This window comes from Simochromis diagramma, unplaced genomic scaffold (assembly GCF_900408965.1).
Source record: "Simochromis diagramma unplaced genomic scaffold, fSimDia1.1 OVJJ01000685.1, whole genome shotgun sequence".
NCBI classification, from domain to species: Eukaryota; Metazoa; Chordata; class Actinopteri; order Cichliformes; family Cichlidae; genus Simochromis; species Simochromis diagramma.
The window spans coordinates 10,969,832-10,982,264 of record NW_024387477.1 but is presented as its reverse complement, the minus strand read 5'-3'; positions in this window follow the sequence as shown (position 1 = coordinate 10,982,264).

The following is a 12,433-nucleotide window of genomic DNA, read 5'->3' as shown; positions in this document are numbered from 1 at the left end:
GCATTAAGCCGGACTCATCCGCCCCTATCGCCTCGCTCACCCAATTGTCCGACAGAAAGACTACTTTCTCTGAACTACCGCTCAGAAGCCATCTGACCGTGACCCGTTCCTCCCCACAGAATGAAAAAGTACTGGTGGGTGGATGAAGGATGGTAAAGTGGTTAGAAACTCATTTGTTTTTTATGCACTTGAAATAAAGGGGGCTGTTTTCTCTATAAGCGCTTTCAGTTCCACTTTAGTGCCGTCTATGTTTTATTTGGCTCATAATGTCCACATGTAAGTGCACTTAAAACGCTATATTTCTTTTCCATTCGTGATCTTGTGGCGCCATCTATTGGACAATATGCGATACCGCAATAAATGGAACGGTTTAAAATGTATTGTGTGCCAAAGAAAAGTGTTGCTTCTCTTTAACAGCACTGGATAATTTTTTGCTGATACAAAATTAAATCGGATAAAGTTATCTGTAGTTCTGCACCTCACAGGAAATCAAGAGAAACACAAGGAAGACTGAACATAAGCTTATTAGTGGAGGCCATAATGTGTTTAGTCTTAAAGTGCTCACATTTGCTCACAGTGTTGTTCGCATAGCTTTAGATGTATTAAAAATGAATCCTTATCAGTATCTACTCCATACAATTAATCCTGCACATTTCACCCTAAAGCATAAAACATTAATTATTCATCTTGTGTGTTTTTAGGTAATGATGGCCCCCAAATCACCCTTCCACTAAAGCATAGCATCATCTTTTAACTATATTTGCTTCAATCTGTGTTTCGGTGATAAAGATAATACCACATTAATAAATTGGCTCAGCAAACACTAGTTCATGATTTTAACTAAAGGAGTTTATTAATGAAACCAGCGTGTTCCCGCCTGTATTTTCCATCATTGGGGAACCCAACGAGTTGAAGCTGGATGTGACTATTAGTAGGTGAAATGATCGTATTGAACAGAGTTATTGCATGGGTGTCCTTCTCACAGAACATACTTCTCAGTTAAAAGTTGCTAAAGGAGCGAAGCACCCATGTGAAATTGTTTAAGCTCCTTGAGGCGACTTTTGTTGTGATTTGGCGCTATATAAATAAAATTGAATTGAATTGAATTGAATTGTCAAAGGTTTCTGGAGCCATGTCACTTCGCTCCAGAAGCCATCGTTTTCTGGCTTGAGACTTTTTTCTGTGATCCTAGGGGGCCATCTACCGGATATTCATCAGCATAACAGTCAGAGAAACAGGAACAAAAGAGCACCAAACTGTATACACCTTATACACTTACTTTCCGTTGATCTTATTTATTGTCTGATTCATTAATCTGTGTGTGTGTCAGATAATAATTTTCTACATTTTTTAGGTATCATTTTTAACCACTCTATGTCTATTATCATTAATTATACTCGTGTTACGCTGTTTTGTCATGCATGGTGTACGCATGGTGTAAATGATTTATATACACTGTCAAGGAGAACTGTATAGGATCTGTGTTTTACGTCACAAAGTTACACATTTAAGGAATTTTACTGCAGTTTTAAAGAGAAGCTCAACGACAAAAATGTAAAGTTAGGCACTGCAATAGAAAACCTTACAGAGTTGAAAAAATATCGTCGTCAGGCTTATGAATGCGACGGATTTATGAGTACCCTACATCTTCTTTATCAGTGTGAGCACGTCTCGGGCTGTGTCATGGCTGGTTTGAACTGATTTTTGGGGTTAATGCTGGGGTTAGGGTGATCACGTAACTGAGCGCAGACAAACAAGTTAGCGTTTCGGTTAATTAACTGGCATCACAATGGTTAACAATCCGCATTAATTTCTCTACTCCCCTTTGCTTTTACACGTCAACTGCTAGTTTCTTTAAAAGTGAAACCGGGACGTGAGTGATGACATTTCACAGGTGGGCTTTAAATGACGTCTTCCTTTTCAGAAAGTGAAGGAAACAATAGAGCCACGTTATCACCAAATATCCACTAGGAGGAGCCAAAGACCAACAAAGTACCTGCGAAGTCTATTTCCAGATTTTGTCTCCCAATCTGATACACACACGTGAAAATGGGCCAATACATATCATATTTGGACATCTTACTATAAGTCTTGTGTGTGTGTGTGTGTGTGTGTGTGTGTGTGTGTGTGTGTGTGTGTGTGTGTGTGTGTGTGTGTGTGTGTGTGAGAGAGAGAGAGAGAGAGAGAGAGAGAGAGAGAGAGAGATTATTTTGATTACTTAAGCAGATGTTGCTCAGCAAGTGTCTGCACGTGTGTTGGGGGGCAAAGGGAAGTGGGTGAGTCAGGAGACAAAATAGAGAGATGTGATGAAAGGGAGGATGACTTCCACCTGCAGTTAGCTTCACCTCATCACTCTGCAGTTCCCATAATAACCTGCTGTATATTGTCTGGTGCTTCTCCATAATATCCATCAGAGAAGACTAACAGAAAAGTGCAGATGTAAAGGTGACAGGAAAGGTGGGAGGCCATGCGAGATTAAGAGATATGAGCATGAAATCATGAGGGAGGGAGACAGGTGAGAAGAGACAAGCGAGGACAAAGAGATCAGGAAAAAATGTTAAAGACACATGGTCACATAACCAAGCAGTGAAGTGATGGGAAAATGAAGAGTAGGGATAGGGGAAAGGAGAGGCAGGAAAAAGAGGGAAAGAGAAAGAATAGAGATTTTCGTCCACATGCTCCTCAGCTGTGTAAACTGAAGGTCTCTGCTGCTTCTCAGATTCCCCCGAAGAAGGGGGATATTTATAGGAGGCTGGCAGCGGTAGTGAATGGACCCTTGCTCTGTCACACCCACTAATATTATTATTATTACTTTATATGCGCAAAAATGGAAAATGTCAGCAACCTGAGAGGCCTACAGAGACAGACGTGTGCATGTAGTCTGTCTCACTCCCCGTCAGTGTCTGTGTGCGTCTGCTGTGCATGTGTCTCCTTATGTTCGTGAGAAACTGTCTGTTGTTGAGACAGAGCAGTTATATGAAATGGGCAAGAAAAAGAAGACCAAATTAGAGAAAACAGGGGGAAAAAAGGGAGAAGCTGGCATGTTGTATCAAGGGGTGTAACCTGATCTACCAAACTTATTAGAGTTGTCAAGGAGTGAGAGTAAGAGAAAGGAAGAGAAAGAGAGAGGTGGAGCAAGGCTAGACAGACACAGACATGAGCACATATTCCAGTTCCAGATTATAAGATTCCCGCAAGTAGTAGACATGTTGAAACAGACTACACACATACACATGCATACACACACAGATATATGCACACTCACTGGCATACAGGTCCATAACCACTTGGTAACAGATGCAAACTCAGGCACACATGCAGAAACACAAACAGTCTGATAGACATAACAGACGTGCACACGCATGCACACATGCTGGGAAGAGAGGAAATTCCGGAGGGAACAGGTGGGAGTGGTGATAGAAATCTATTAGGATGACTTTGATCTTCCTCGTGCCTCTGTCACCACCACTGAAGTACAGTGGATGGATCAGGACATGCTAATCATAATGCATATCTATTCCAATATGTACAGTGCCACAGCAAAATAATTGCACAGTAAAAATGTTGCTTTTGTGGAGCAAGATGAAAATAAGTGGCATGGAATTCTTTTTATACTATGCTTAATGTTTTTCTACCCACTCTTCCCTGCGTTTTCTTGCCAAAGTAAATCAGAGTCTTGGGAGCTTTTTTCAGTGAGAGAAAATTGTCTGAAGGGGGCAGTGTTGAGGGAACCCAAAGGGAGCTGAGTTGGGTTACACCTGAAACATTACAAATACCTTAATAGGAGTGTAATAGGTGAAATAAAACAGCAGAATTTGACACAGTCGACTTTGATCTTTTAATGTTTATATTTTTCCCAAGATTGTCAACAAGATGATCTGAGGTTGGAGGGAGGGAAGAAAAACACGAGGAAGGAAATAAGGAAGAGACAGAGAGGAGACAGAGACACAGAGCTGGCACAAATGCAGTGTCTACTGAGGACAGATGCCAAAGGTTAAGTATGTGTGTGTTTGTTCCCTCGTATGTGTGTGTTTTCAGGGTGACCTGAACTTAAGAACTTATTTAAAAAAATCATTCAGTACAATGTTTCATTACAAAACAGAAAATTCCAGAATGTCCGTTACATCAGCCAAGATTGTGTGTGTGTGTCTGTGTTTGGGTGTGCATGTGCGTGTATGTCGGTGGGTGAGTGCCAAGGCAGAGATGAGAGTGGAGAGCCCCTGCCTTAGGGGCAACAAAGACAGTTGATTGACAATCCGCATGAACATGAATGTGCCTGTGTAAACCTCTCTGTATTAAATTCTTGTATTCACACCACCTTTCCCCTTTTGTGCTTCCACTCCACCTGTCCCTACTTCCAGCTCCCCTCTTTCCAGTCCCCATCATTTTCTACCCTCTTACTCTTTTGACCACCTCTCTGCTTCCTCTTGGCCTACTTTGCTGAGAGTATATTAATGACCCCCATGGTAATTAGCTACTTTAAAGCATAAAAAAGTCATGAATGGAGACTAAGCTATGAACAGGTTTGCACATAAACACGTTGGTCAGCTCAGAGAGTGCGCTGCATGGCCAAAACATGCACAGCAATCGAGAAAACATGCAAGGAGGAGAAAAAACTCAATTGTGACGGAAACTGTTTGCAGAAATTATTCATTTCCCTCCTTTTTTATGTTTTCCTTATGCTGACTCTATACCCCTCCCTTTCCCCAGTCTCTTTCTTTCACTCTCACTCTTTTCCTCTTGCACATTCCACTCCATTTTGCATATCTCTGACTCTCCCCCTTCCACTATACCTCACCACTTCTTAACACAACTTGCCCCCCCCCCCCATTCTCTCTTTTTCTCTTTCTTTTTCGCCACCTCATTCCCGCCCTCCCCTCACTACCTGACATTGTGGCTCGATGCCCAATGAGTCACACCTCTGCTAAAATCATCAGAGATGGAGGGAGAGGGGAGGGAGCAAAAGAAAGAAATCGTCAGGGAGAGAGAAAAAGCAGGAGAGAATGACAGAGAGAAAAATATAGAAAATAAAAATGGGAGGAGAGAAAGTTAGAGAGGCAGAAAGAGGGAGCCTCCGGGGAAAGAAAAGAGCATAGAGTGCATTTAACTTTTTGACTCCAGTAGTCAGTGTGTGCTTGTCAGTAAGAGTTAGCCTGTAGACAACAACACTTTCCACACTGTGCTCAGGCACACACACATATGCACATAGAACCATATGCACATACAACCATACACAAACACAGCCATTCAGTGACATCGTGCAAAAAGCCCACCTGCAGCTTCTACAGGCACACACGCATGCATACAGCAATCAGACATGCAAACAAACCAGAGTAGAACGTGTGGCTGCAGCCCTGCCTCTCTGCTTCAGCCTCCCCCACCCTCTCTAACCGTTGCCTTTGGAAACCACACAAACACTCCCTGTTGGGCAACATCGGGAGTCAGGAGAGGACGTACATCGGTCACACACCTCCCCAGTTCGAAAGTAGATGCATGTGTGAATGTATGCATTTTGTACATATGCTTCTGCTGTACGTTGTTGTGCTTTTGCATAACAGGTTACACTTTCTAGAACAGTGCTCGTGCAAAAAAAAGTGAAACCGGTGCTTATTTTACAAAATGTTGCACGAATTGTTGCACGATGAATGTAGCATAGCAGTGTGCAAAACTGTCCAAAAAAACTAAAGATCTAAGAGAGCAAAGGCACACCAAGTGCAGAAATCTGGCATGATGTTATATTCACAGCAGGAAAATCCCAAAGAGATGGATTAGTGGTAGGACTGACAAGTAGTGTTTACTACAGTAAGTCTCCCTTGTCCTCTGATTTTACTCATGGCGACCCTTATCCCTCAACTGTGAACTTGGCTTGCTTGTCACAGTGGGGGCGCTGGCTTTAACGAGGCTTGTGTTTTATGAACCCTGAGGGATCGCAACAAGCTGTGTGGATGTTGCACTGTGCCACGTGCCTGTCATCATTCAGCAGTGTTGTTTTTGAACATTTTTGTGGCTCAGTCAAACATGCTCCTGCCAAACAGACTGTTTCTGTTGATGAATCAATAGATTTGCTGAAAAATCACCCTGTTCATCAATCAATTGGATTTTCTGTCTTCAAGATCCTCAGGTTGGCTTATCTCTTCATGTCCAGATGGAAAAGAACCAAGCTGGTTTCATGTTTCCTTTATCTTGGGTTTTGCACTAAGGGATTCATTTAGATTTTAGGGAAAGCAAAAGCTGAAAACTCTTTAGTACCTTTACAAATGCTACAATCTATTCTGCTTTGATGGGGTCAATCCTAACTGAAGCCCTCGGCTTAGGAAGCGAAAAGGCCTCTACCCTTAGCTGTAATGTTTTTAAAGCCATACCAGCCAGCCACAAAGCTCCTTTACCCTTTGTACAGAAACACACCAGACAAAACCTTGGAAGCCATCCACTGCAAAGCACATTCCCAAAGTATTTCTCTTCTTTTTACAAGTGTGGGATGGGGTCGAACAACAATTACGGTAAAATGTGACTAATATGTCACAGACATACTGGTGTGTGTTTTTTTCTGACCTGCTGTTTCTTTTTTTCTCTTTTCCATCCATCCTCTTCTCTCTTCTTGAAAATTCTTCCCTCTCACTTCAAACCCCTGTAATTACAAACAAAAGCGCTGACTCTTCTCCAGCTGAAACAATGATAATGATGGAGAGTAGTACGTGTGTGTGTGTGTGCGCGTGTGTGTCTTCATCAAAGCAGCGTTGACGTTGATGGCTGTAGAGAAATGTGTGGAGGACAGAGAGGATTAACACAATCTGGGCATAAAGCCCTACAACTTAGAGAGTAGTGTGTGTGTGTACATATAATGACTCTGTCCTGATAGCAACGATCCAACACACAGCTGCTCTCTGAGCTTGGCATTTCAATGAGGCAAACAGACACTTGATTCAAATGGAATACAGACAGAGGCGGTGACAACACAGACAGATCGAAGAGATTTGAGGAGCAGCAGCGGACTCAAGAGCAGGTTGAACTTGAGTAAACAACAAAGCAGTGATGTGCATAGAGAGTAAAGTTTGAGACAGAGAAGGGTGACACGATTTCTTTTTCTCGTTGTTGTTGTTGCCATTTTGTTTTGTTCCCTCTTTTTGTCACCGCCTAACTTCACACTGTCATACCAAAACCCGAAAGGACATCTAAATGTTATAGCTTTCAGACAGACAATGTGCATTTCAGTAGTATGTAGGCCATATGTATGCATGGTTGTGAGGTAGAGAGACTGTTCTGCCCGGTTGTGTTTGGAGCAGGCCCAGGCCAGAGGAGCTCAAAGCACTGAATGTCATCATCAGAGTTGTCGGGGAGCCAAGCAGTAATCACACCCAGATCACCTACACGCTCACGCCAACTTACAACACCAGTCACTCCAGAGTGGTGTGTGTATGTGTGTCTAAGAAAAAAAAGGCAGACTGAGATTGAGAGAGGGAAAGAAAAACGAAATATAAGAAGTATATGCAGCACGTATGCATCCTCTGTTACTGTGAAAAGTGTGTGCACAGACAAGCATGTGGTGAGTGAATGAAGGTTAGGGATGCGTGTGCTGGAGAAGCGGGTGTATTTTTCTCTACTCTTTCTTCCTCCCTCTCTTCATGTCAGTCTTTTATCCCACCCCTCTATTTTCCATTTTTACATGCAGCTCCAGATGTGAAGGCAGTGAAATATGAAATTATAGAAATTGGCTTGTTTCTGCACTTTGGCTACATCAAAAAACAACTCAGCCTCTGCTCTTTCTTGACCTGCCACACACACACATTCACACTTTTAGATAACAACATTTGAAATATGTGTGACTATTCAACAACTATCTTGTGTCCAGAGCCTTTATCATTTGTTTGAAAACAGAGCTATCACTATGTGTTCAAGTTTTCATTTGATGTAGCTCAAAATCAGAGACGAGCAGCAATCATTGCACGGATTTTGGAGATGAAAAAGTATATTGAAATGCAGTCCCTTTAAATGCCAGCTCCATGTAAGCGCTTACTAAGCTTAAGTCAAACGACCTTTTCATCATTGCAGGTTTGGAACAAAAACATGAAATGAAACATCATTGAAAGTTTACTTCATGTTTATTCCCAGAACTGGGAGGTTCTGGAAATAAAGTTAGGCCTAAAATTGTGTGTTTCAAGCCAATTCATTTCAGATGAAATTGTATATGGGGATAGGTGACAAATTGAAGGAAAAACCAACATAAAGTTTTGGCCTGCCACGTGCCACCAGAACGTTTTCACTGAACCTTGTTATTAATTCTCCAGGTCTCTGGAACACAGCTTGAGAGATTGAGCACTATTTTTCTCAAAGATATTCCCTCACTGAGAATATTATCCCCAGCATCTAATCATTTTTGATGATCATCTTACATGCTGGGAGTGGAGAGTATTGGCTCACACATGAGTCCCAAAACTCTCATAGGTGTTCAGTTGGGTTGGGATGTTACTGGGAAGGCCATGGCATATGATTCACATCATTTTTACACTCGGTGAACTGCTCACTGACCCCTGGTGACCTGTTCGTGGATCGATTGTTATCCTGGAATTTATATCAGGAGAGAAGAGTTTCATCATGGATAAAGAACCCATTCAAACTGCCTCTCTAAGGGGACAAGCGGACCCAAACCATTTTAGCAAAAATGATCCCAGACAGCATACTCTAGCTAATGGATCCATCCCCTCACTAGGTTTTTCCTTTCATTTGTAACCATCCATTTTCTTCCGCTTATCCAATTCAGGGGTTATGATAGGGCTAGAGCCTATCCCAGCTGTCAAAGGAGGAGAGAGGACAACCCTGGACAGGCTGTCACGTAGGCTAATACAAAGAGACAGAAAACTATTCATACTCACACTTACACCTACGGCCAATTTAGAATCACCGAAAAACCTAATGTCTTTGTAAGAGCAGTACCCAGAGAGAGAACGTACAAGAATAGGGAGAACATGAAAACTCCACACAAGAAAGGCCCCAGTCAGCCAATGGATTCAAACCCAGGACCCTCTTGCTGTGAGACAACCACCGCAACATCAGGCCACCATTTGTAACTGATCCGTATATGGAAGTAGTATTTATCTCTATGCCTACCCAGACAGCACAACAATGTATTACTGACATATATCTGCTGTGTGGGTAGTGGTAGGAATTACATTGCAGTGACATGTGTTTGCTCATTGGAAAGAAGTTGTTTCTTTACCGCTTAGCACTGCTTTGTCTACATTCAAATTCTCTCTGCACAACCCACATAGAGAGGGATTCGGTAGAATTAATGTATCTTTTTAATAGACAAGACGTCGGGGCAGTGTCACCTACCTCCGCTTCACTGACGCTGTCTGCGCAATCTGACAAGGGAGGCATCAGATAGCACTGACATTGTTTTCTCACTAAAAAGGTGTAACATGTAACAGCAACTTCCTACTGCTCTCTATGTTATATTCAAAAGCCAATGATCTTCCTTGTATCTCACCAAAACTATTGTCTAATGTATGCTTTAAAATGCATCAAGCTTTCCTATATTCTGCCATCTACATAAATGGTAATAATCTTTAAATATTAATTGAACAAATAGAGAAATATAACACCTAAATACTTTTACAGTTACATGCTAAAATTCAATGTGTAGGCTACTACAAACATCTGTTCAGTATTAAAAAATGATCTATCCAGCCATAGTTCCCACATGTGTTACATATAACCCCTCTCCATGTATGCCTTGTTCCAGTAGCCCATTTCTCATCAGTATATCCTTGTTCCTCAACACCTGACACAAACCTTGTTAATCTGGGTGATGTCCAAGCTGGTAAGCTTTAGTTATCTCTCGCTCATATTCCCAAGTACCCTTGGTTAGCATGGGGGGAGCCATTGTTGGATTCCCTGATTGAGTTTCAAATCCAAATCTGTTGTTTCAGATACAGTATTTATGAGCCCCAAGCAATCGCCAAGCTACCCAGTGCACTACCAAATCCCTCTTCATGTGGGTCATGCAGAGAGGTAGAATGTAGGCAAAGCAGCGCTAAGTGATGTAGAAACTTCCCAATGAGCAAACACATGTCACTGCTATGTAGGGGCTAACACCACCCACATAGGGCAAATATGCTATGTCTGCAACATGTCACAGCGCTGTGCTGGATGAAGCATGATTGAATGAATACTGCCAATGTTGCAGTGATGGAGGGTGCTGTCTGGGTAGGGTTCATTCTTAATGTATTAATTCATATATTATTTACAGTTATGGATGGAATTTACATAAATGTATCATGGGTATTGATGTCTTGGTAATTTAGGGCTTTTAATGATTTATTTGAAAAGTTCTTTCTCCAGGGATGAATGACACCTTTACCTTTAATAACTTTAAAAACACAAGAATTGGGTGGATAGGCTTGAATGGCAGCACGGTGGCACGGTGGTTAGCACTGGTGCTGCACAGCAAGAAGGTCCTGAGTTCAATTCCACCATCAGGCTGGGGTCTTTCTGTGTGGAGTTTGCGTGGGTTCCCTCCGGGTGCTCCGACTTCCTCCCACCATCCAAAGACATGCAGTTAGTGGGGATAGGTTAATTGGTTAATCCAAATTGTCCATATGAATGTGAGCGTGAATGGTTGTCTGTCCCTGTGTGTTAGCCCTGCAAAAGACTGGCGACCTGTCCAGGGTGTACCCCACCTGTCGCCCTATGACAGCTGGGATAGGCTTCAGCGCCCCCCGTGACTCTGAAAAGGATAAGCAGGAGCAAATGGATGGATGAAGGTTTGAATTTCTGTAATCAACACGGGCTCAAAAGTATACATACAGGTTTAAATATATACATACAATGTCTTTTCACTTGAAAAGGGCCAAGGGCTAGCTTCTCATTAGCGATCATGATTGACTGCAGCTGGTAGTTTAACTTTGCCAGCATAAGCAGGATTTGTTTGACAGCACTCATTAAACTGACCAATACTCAAAACAATAGGAAAGTCAGATGAACTCAGTGAAACTCTAAGGAGGATAATTTTAGATTTTGTGGATTTCCTTTTTTTTCTTGTTGAGCCTTTATATTAATAATTAAGTCTTTTTTCTAGCAAAAAAAAGAGAATATTTCAAAAATGAGACCAACAACTTGACATTGTCCTCACGCTCCTTAGCTTCTTCCTGGGAAGGCTGTGACTTTGGCGAGAGAGTGGGCTGTTCACTAATCATAAGGTCTGTCAGAAACTTTGGGTTAGATAGTGAACCCCACAAAACTAACTCAGATGGGCAATCGATGTTTGAAAGATAAAGCACTGTATGCAAATAGATACAGAGATTTCTTGATACATATTTTTTTTGAAAATTTTCCCTTCAGCACTTTTCTGAAAGTATTTAAAATACCTTTTTCATGTTTTAAATAGATTTTATCACTGAATAACAAAACATTTTATGAAGTGCAGTCTAAGACAATTCTTTTAATTCAAATTATTTACTTTTAATACATTTTAATAGTAGTATCAATCAATCAGTATCAATTTTAAACTTATAACTGGGATCATAGTCAGTTAAAGTGCATTGCATGCATTCAGGTAGATAAGGGTAGATATCCCTCATGGCTACAATAACAATGATTATACGAACTGTTAGTGCCACAGTACTGCTTAGTATGGCACTATCTTGTTGACAGCTGGAGGTGGAGTGGGGCCAGCCTAGTCAGGCCACAGTTTAAAGAAGCTTTAGATAGCAGTTTTTGTCAAACCTGTCTTTAATGAAATCTATTGGCGTTTGTTTTTGTAAACGGCATAGAAAAATGACATCATCGGAAAAATGACATCATTAGATTAGTTCCCCATAAATCTTTCTCTCAGAGCTGCCATCAGATTGCCTAGGTTAGAATATCCCTGCATTATATCAGATGTAATTTATGGCAAAGAAGAAAATGTTACCAAGTGCACAAATAAATCTGAAAGCATTTAGTGGCTAGCTAGCACTTTGAAGCTAACAAGCGCTCAGTGGCTAGCAGTTTTGCTACTGTAAAAAGCAACACAAAACCCTAATAATTCTCTGTTAAACTCAACAGATACATTTCAGCAGTAAGCTCTAGAGCTAGTTTACTTCTTAAAGCTGCTAGATAGTGCAATCCATTGTACAGATACTGGTACATTTGGTACCGTTAGTTAATTTGCTTTAGGGATACATGAATAGTTCTACTGTTAGAAATGCAACCACCCCAAAGAAAAAGGGCTGCTTTATCAAAAGAACGAGAAGTGGGAGGGTGAAAGAAGATGGGACAAAGAAACAGTTAATCTGGGACAAGCATTTACATGATGAATTTGGGGATTTAAGGTGCTTCAAAACAGACAGCCAACTGGCATTATTTCTACTGATCAGTCACAAAACATGTCTGCCTGCTAAAGAGAGGCCTGTACTACAAAACAAGTTCAACGCACTCATGGTACCTTTTGGTTTCT